Raw genomic sequence first — 6582 nt, forward strand, 5'->3', positions numbered from 1 at the left:
CCTCGAACTCAGAAATCCACCTGCCTCTGCCTCCCGAGTGCTGGGATTAAAGGTGTACGCCACCACGCCCGGCTCACACCTAATTCTTGATTATTTTTAAGTTGAGGTATAATTTATATTATATAAATTTACATATTTGAGATTTTGATGTTTGCAATTCAGTGCCACTTAATATATTCTCAGTTGTGAGTAATTATGACCTCTCTAGCTCCAAGACATTCCATTATCCTGAAAAAGGGATCTTGTTCCTATCCCTGCCACCAGCTCCCTGCATTTGTGGCTTTGCTTGCTCTGGACATTTATTTTCTATAATTGTATTTGTTCCTATGGTTGTGGGGCATGCACAGCATCTGTGCGGAGGTCAGAGGACCACTTGTAGGAGTCAGTTCTCCTCTACCACGTAGGTTTGGAATCAAACTCAAGTCATCAGGTGTGGCTGTGCGCCATCTCTCTCTCAGCCCTCAGTATAGTATTCCATATAAATAGAATCCTGAACTTTGTGGCTGTCTTCTCTTTTTATGAGGGTGTATGTTGAGACAAGGTCTCAGTATGTACCCTTGAGTGGCCTGGAACTCACTGTGTAGGCATTAAGAGCTCAGATTAGAACTGGGATCTAGGAGACTCCTGGCCGTGTGTATTGCAGGGGAGAAATAAGGAAGGAGTAAAGGTTGGACAAAGAAAGAAAAAAAAATGTTGCATAAGAAGGAGGTAGGCTGAGTCACTGCAATGTGCTGAGTCAGCTATCTGTCAACCGACTCAACTCTGTCTCTTTAATCAGCTTGGGCAGGTGCAGCTCAAGTTCCTCCTCTGCTATAAGCCCAGGAGGAAATCCAAGCCCCACCCCTATCATGTTGTACAACCCCCATTGTAAAAAAATTATGCCCAGCAGTGGTGGTACACACCTTTAATCCCAGCACTCAGTAGGAGAGGCCAGCCTGGTCTACAGAGCCAATTCTAGGAAAATCAAAGCTACAGATCCTGTTTTGAAAAAAAAAATTACATCTTATTGGCACTGGAGAAGTGACTCAGAGTTAAGAACACCTAGTGTTCTTGCAGAGGACCTGAGTTGGATTCCCAGAACTTCTTACAACTACCAGTAGCTCCAACTCTAGGGTATTTGAACTTCTTGTCTCCAAAGACAATTGCACTCACATGCATAAACCCATACCCAGACACACACATGATCAGCATTAGTAATAAAACAAAATTGAATCTTACTTACTTCGTGCATGTGATGGTATGCATTTGCCACACGTGTATCGAGGTCAGAGGACAGCCTGAAAGTCAGTTCTCTCTACTATGTGGGTTCTGGGAATCAAGCTCAGATCCCTGGCTCTAGCACAAGCCATATTTCTTAAAGCTATGGCTCTTTATCCTGTACCAAACTACCTTCAACCAGCAGGCCTGCACTTTTCATGGCCCTGGCCCAGACTTTTCTTCCTGTCCATGATGGGAGGACCCTTCTGCTTCCTCTTTAGGCAGGAAGTGACTGACAACAAATGTTTTTAAAATGCTCTTTTGAGCCGGGCAGTGGTGGCGCACGTCTTTGATCCCAGCACTCGGGAGGCAGAGGCAGGCAAATTTCTGAGTTCGAGGCCAGTCTGGTCTACAGAATGAGTTCCAGGACAGCCAGTGCTACACAGAGAAACCCTGTCTCAAAAAAAAAAAAAAAAAAAAAAAAGTAAAATGCACTTTTGAAGACAGTCATGGGGAACTCCTGAAATTCCAATGATCAAGAAACGTATTACCTCATCTATATGAAGCCCTGGTTAATTCCTAGCAAACCATGCAGAACATAGGATGGTGAAGCTGGCTCAGTGGTTAAGAGCCATGGCTGCTCTGCTGAAGAATCCAGCTCGGAGTCCCAGCACCCACACAATAGTTCACAACCATATGTAACTCTAGTTCCAGAGGACCCAAAATGTCCTTTTCTGACTTCTGTGTGTATCGCACATATAGTGCACAGACATACATACAGGCAGAACATCCATATAAATAAAGCAAAAATAAACAAACTCTCTCTCTCCAAAAAAAAAAAAAAAAAAAAGTAAGTATGGGGATGGGGATGACAACTGTAATCCTAGCAGGTGGAGGCAGATGGATTGAAAGTTCAAGATTAAAAAAACAAAACAGGCAATGGCAGAGACAGTCGTGTCTCTGTGAGTTCAAGTACACACACACACACACACACACATGTATATATGTATATATGCATGTGTACATGCATGTGTACATGCATGTATGCATGGAACACCTTCATAGTTGTCAGGTATGGTTTGTTACTTCTCACATGCTACCCAATGCCCATATTGGACCCTCTCTGAAATTCTTTCCCTTTCCTCATTCCTGGACCTGGTGTCCTCCTGTTCACTTTTCTTAGCAGTTAAAAGTACTGGCTGCTCTTCCAGAGAACCTAGGTTTGATCCTCAGCACTCATGCAGCAGCTCACAACCATCTATAACTCCAATTTCAGGGGCTCTCTTGGCCTCTGAAGGCATCAGCCAGGCACGTGGTGCACAGACATACATGCAGCAAAACACCACCTACATACATAAAATAAGATAGTATTAAAAAAATAAATCTCGTTCCTGGGACTATAATTCAGTTGGTAGAGTGTTTGTCTAGCACACACAAAGCCCTGGGTTGAATCTCTGTTACATAAAGTGCACATGGTGTGTTGCCTGTGATCTCAGTGCTCAGAAAGAGGAGGCCGTTCAGGAAGCCCAAGATCTGCTTTAGCTGTAGAGCAAGTTCAAGGCCAATTTGGGATGTCTGAAACTTGTCTCAATCCTACCCTCACCTCCACTGAAACAGGGTCAGAGAGATAAGATATAGTTCAGGGTGTTCAGTCACCTGCCACCAAATTTGGCAATGAGGGTTGCATCGCAGGAACCATGTGATAAAACGAAAAAAGCCGACCGACTCTTCCATGCACAGAATGTCTCATGCATGTACAAAATAAATAAATACACTCAATTTAAAACGAAATCAAAGCTGAGCATGGTGGTGCTCAACTTTAATCCCAGTAGAGGTAGGTGGATCTCTGCAAGCATGAGGATGTCTAGTGTGCATACAGAATTTCGGGGCAGCCCAGGACTACATGGTAAATCTTTGTCTCAAAATCAAAATAAATAAATAAATGACTGAAGAGATGGCTCAGTGGGCAAAGGAGCTTGCCACCCAGCCAGATAAACTGAACTTAATCTCTGGTGCCCATGTTAGGAGAGAATTAACTCCAGACACTGATTCTCTGACCTCCACACTCATGCCCCGCCTCCCTTCAAAATTTTAAAAGATTTTTTTAAAAAAGAAATTAAAAAACAAAACAAAAAATTTTCTCCAGGAAGCCCTTCCTCCCTACAAGTTGAAGTCTTCTCCCCACCCCCGAGAGCTCTCTTCCTTTGATGCAGCCTTTTTCACAAGGGGCTGGAGATGGCTCTATCTCCCTCTGTGGTCACAGCCTTCCCACAGGAAACGGAGCATTTTTTGAGGATCAGAAGAAAGATGAGTGCCCTGAGATCCCCTAACAGGGAATGAGAAAAGAGAGGGGTAACCCTGGAAGTGTTAGGATGCTTATAAAAGTTGTCTGGTGGGTCCAAAACACCCTCTTCAGATCCATTCAGATGCTCATGGGATCCAGAGAAGAGCCGGCGGCTAGAATCCTCACCACGTTTCTCTCCATCTGAGTGGAAACTTTCTCTTAAAATGATGCCCTAGGGGTGCTGAGATTCCCCAGCACAAAAAGCAGCTAACGAATCTCTTAATCCTGCGGCTCCTGTTCCATGGGAAACTGAACTCAAGGACGACATGGAGTAGAGACTAAAGGAAGACAGCTACAAAAGAGGAATCAGACAGAAAGAGAGGTCTCCATCCTTTCACATCCCCGTTGCTCTTCTCTAGCTGTGGCAGAAGCATTGCCCAAGATCCCAGGTTCCCAAGGGCACAGGACAAGCGCAGGGATCGTTCCCACAACCTTGCAGCCTTTGGATGCTCAGACCTGTGTGGTGTGGATGGGCAAGCCCCTCCTCCCTTGACCCTGCTGGCTGCCTTGGCTAGGGGCTACATTTCTCCTCCATGAGCTCAGTCCCTGGGGACTTGGGACGTGGGTCCAGGCCAAGACACAGCTGTAGGCACTCGGACTAGGAATCTGAGAACATGCCCTTAGCTTTTCCTCCCAGGACCGCCCTCTGTGTCCTCACACCCAGGAAGGGAACTGTGAGAGCCCAGTACGATGTTGAGAGGCAAGCATTGGTGGAACTGAACCCCAGGACATGTGGGCTGCAGACCCAGCCAGGCCTCCCTGGGATCTTCTGATTCCTGAACTACCAAACTGCCTAGAGTGGCATGGAAACTGTCCTTAATAACCTCACCTCCCTGTCTCCAACCTTTGAACCTTTCCCAGGCTGTTTGCAGGGCCAGAAACACTAGTCACACACCCAGGACAGCTCTTCACTCTGTAGCCCTGGCTGTCCTGGAACTCACTTTGTAGAGCAGGCTGGTCTTGAACCCAGAAATCTGCCTGCCTCTGCCTCTGCCTCCCAAGTGCTGGGATTAAAGGTCTATGCCACTACCGCCCAGCTGTGTTTTCTTTTAAATTACACTTAAATTTTTTATTTTGATTTTTCTATGTTTAGCATGAGTATTTTACCTGTGTGCACAGGTTTGTGGACCACTTAGTGGCAGATGCTTTCAGAAGCCACAAAAGGCCATGGAATTCCCTGAAACTGGAGTTTTGAGCTGACTGTGAGTTTGGGGGATTGAACCTAGGTCTTCTGGAAGAGCACCCAGTGCTCTTAACCCCTGAGACATCTCTTCATCTACATTTTAAGCCTTTGTAATAACATCTTAAGACATTATTGATTTCTGTGTATATGTGTGTGTACTTGAATAGCATGTGTGCCATGGTGTCTGTGGAGGTCAGAGGATAACTTGTGGAAGCGGGTTCTCTCCTATCATGTAGATTCTAGGGATTGTTTCAGATCCACAGCCTGGTGGCAAGTACCAGGTGAGCCATCTCACCATCCTATTATTTATTTATTTATTTATTTATTTATTTATTTATTTATTTACTTATTTATGAAACAGGTTCTCAAGTATTCTAGGCTATCCTTGAAGTGGCTCATTAACTCACTCTACAGCCAAAGATGACCTTGGTTTCTGTTCCTTCTGCCTCTACCTGCCAAGTGCTGGGATTATAGGTATGTAATGCCACACTCACTTCATGTGCTGGGGATCAAATCCAAGGCTTTGTTGTATGCCAAGCAAACAATGTGCCAACTCAGGAACACCCAAGCCCTGTTTGTTTTTTGAGACAAGGGTTTTGTTTTGTTTTGTTTTGTTTTTCAAGACAGGGTTTCTCTGTGTAGCCCTAGTTGTCCTGGAACTCACTCTGTAGACCAGGCTGGCCTCGAACTCAGAAATCTGCCTGCCTCTGCCTCCTGGGTACTAGGATTAAAGGCGTGTGCCACCATGCCTGGCTGGCAGGTGGATTTCTAAGCACATTTGCCCTTCCACCCCTTCTTCATGCTTTAGAGAAGGGAAGTTGCTTCCCTGGGCTGAGGTGTATGTAGCTCATTGGAGGAGCTGTGCAGTTCTTGGTTAGATTCCTATCACTGTAACAAAGTTTAAAAGATACATTTAAAATATTTATTTTATTTTTAATTGTGTGTGTATGTGTGCGCGTGAATTTGCATGGGTGCTCACCCGGTTTTGTGCCCACATGTCTGCAGGTGACCACGGATCCAGAAGACGATGTCAGGTTCTCTAGAGCTGGAGTTAAAGGTAGTTTGTGAGGCCTCTGACATTAGTCCTGGAAACTCAGGTCCTCTGAAAGAACAATACATGCTCTTAACCACTGAGCTATCGCTCCAGCCTCTAAAAGATACAAATCTTAAAAGCCTGCACACACAAAATGCACATAAACTGTCACAGCTGCACATAAACTCAGGCATACATATAAATATAATAAATATCTATTCTTTAAAAAGCCTAGAGGAGCCAGGCCATTAAGCCCAGCACTCAGGAGGCCAAAGCAGGCAGACTTCTGAGTTCATGGCCAGCCTGGTCTACAGAGTGAGTTCCAGGACAGCCAGGGCTACACAGAGAAACCATGTCTCTAAAAAAAAAAAAAAAACCAAAAAAACAAAAAAAAAAAAAAAAAAAAGGAAAAAGAAAGAGAAGAAGGCCTAGAGCAGCTGGGCAGTGTGTGTGCTCTTGTGATCCCTGAGTGTGTGCTTGTGAGTGCATTGTGTGTGTGCTTGTGATCACATTGTGTGTGTGCTTGTGATCCCTGAGTTTGGGAAGCTAAGGCTGTGCTTTTGAGGCCAGGATAAGCTACATAGAAAATTCATGAGTACTCTGAGCTAGCTACAGAGAGACCTCATCTCAATAAACAAAATAAATAAATGAAAACTAAAAAGACAACTTTAAAAGTGAGGGAGTGGCTAGATGATTTCTTGCCACACACATGTAATGAAAACAAACAAACGGGGGCTGGTGAGATGGCTCAGTGGGTAAGAGCACCCGACTGCTCTTCCAAAGGTCCGGAGTTCAAATCCCAGCAACCACATGGTGGCTCACAAC

Source organism: Mus caroli, chromosome 17 (assembly GCF_900094665.2).
Source record: "Mus caroli chromosome 17, CAROLI_EIJ_v1.1, whole genome shotgun sequence".
NCBI classification, from domain to species: domain Eukaryota; kingdom Metazoa; phylum Chordata; class Mammalia; order Rodentia; family Muridae; genus Mus; species Mus caroli.